This window comes from Artemia franciscana, chromosome 7 (genome assembly GCF_032884065.1).
Source record: "Artemia franciscana chromosome 7, ASM3288406v1, whole genome shotgun sequence".
Classification (NCBI taxonomy): Eukaryota; Metazoa; Arthropoda; class Branchiopoda; order Anostraca; family Artemiidae; genus Artemia; species Artemia franciscana.
The window spans coordinates 7219281-7221006 of NC_088869.1; the positions used below are offsets into that span (position 1 = coordinate 7219281).

The 1726-nt window shown below is 36.0% G+C and overlaps 1 pseudogene; it reads left to right on the forward strand.

The window, feature by feature from the left end:
* The first annotated feature begins 391 nt into the window (after window positions 1-391).
* On the forward strand, window positions 392-869 carry LOC136028597 (heat shock 70 kDa protein II-like; annotated as a pseudogene).
* The last annotated feature ends 857 nt before the right edge of the window (window positions 870-1726 follow it).

Here is a 1726-nt window from a genome sequence, read left to right on the forward strand (position 1 = left end):
AGCTCTCGAATCAAAAAAGAACAACATATCGGCAGTAAATTCTCAAGAGACAAGATTAGATATTTTAAAATAGCTATGTATAGTGAACTTTGTGAAACATTAAATATTCAAAAGAGTCAGTATCCAAAGGCTACTGAAATTTAAATGCCTAACAATTTTCACTTCATTAAGGTTTATTGAAGTGAGGAAGTAATATGATCCAGTGACTTGGTTCCCAAGGTGTCTATCACAGAGGGGAACTCAAACCCATTGAATTGAAAAATTAAGGTTTATTTGCAAACAATTTTTCATACTATTATGAGAATTAAAAGTTGTGATTTGTCTTGCACGTTTGTCCTACGAAACTGGGCTCAAATGCTTTTATAAAACAATTTAGAAAGAAATATTAAAAATGACTACAATACATGCAATTGTTATTGATTTAGGAACTACTTACTCCTGCGTCGGTGTCTTTCAACATGGTAAAGTTGAAATCATGGCCAATGACCAAGGTGATCGAAAAATGCCATCGTATGTGTCATTTACAGATACTGAACGCCCGATTGAAGATTCTGTAGTTCAATCGGATATGAAATATTTGCCATTCAGGGTAGCAAGGTGGCAGGCCGAAAATTCAAGTTAAATTCCAAGGCAAGACGGAAGCATTTATGCCCAAGCAGATCTCTTCTTGATCCTTGGTCAGATGATGGAAACCGCCGAGGCTTACATTGGAGAATCAGTGAGTGACAGCGTTATCACTGTGCCTGCCTGTTTTAACGATGCCCAAAGACAAGCAACAAAGGATGCTGGTATCATCTCAAACTTGAATAAATATTCTGCATATCATTAACGAACCAACCGCCGCTGCAATTGCCCATGGCCTTGAATAAACTGGGAAGGAATGCAACGTATACCATAGGAGTGTAAATATGAAATAAACAGAATTCCATGTCAGATGTCAGAAAACTGGGAGGATCAGGAACTGAACTGAGCCTTTTAGATTTAACTATCAAGTATAAGCAAAACAAAACCGATCCGGAAATTTTTTTTATGAACTACACATCCCAGTTCTTATAATCGAGACCTAGGGGTTTTCAACATCAAAATCTTGTACACCGAGTGGTGCAAAGTACAACATGTATAGTGAAGAAGTGTGCCTCGTGTTGCAGAACAAGTGACACTCAGAAACGTGCATCGGATGACAGGGAGTGAAAAACCCTTCGATAATTGCAAACCATGATAGTTGTGTAATTTTTGTATAATTGATATAACTACTTTTTAATTTACTTTTGAAAAAATTAGACTGCGAATAAAGCGAATACTCCCCTCCGAACAATAGAAATTACTGACAATTTACCGTTAAAGATCAAGGATCAAATTTTAATTGAGGCACTAGAATTGACAAATAATTGAAATTTTACACACCTCATTTTTCAAATAAGGCGGTGATAACAAATTATAACTATCAAAAAAAGAATACTTTAATAAGTCTCCAGCTAAAAAAAAAAAGGATATAAGTTAGTGTAACAGCCATTTCTGCAAATAATTACTTCGACAGCAAAATGGTCTAAATTCAACAAACACAAACAACGAAGAACACTAAAGAGAAGATTTATTTTTATTTTGGATTAAAGTAAAGCCCACAAACCTGCGCATACCCTGAAATCTACTTCCGAGTGCCTGAAAAAAAGTATTGCCAAGGATATTCGGCCGTCGCTTCACTTAGACGAGGTTCGGGCATATAGTC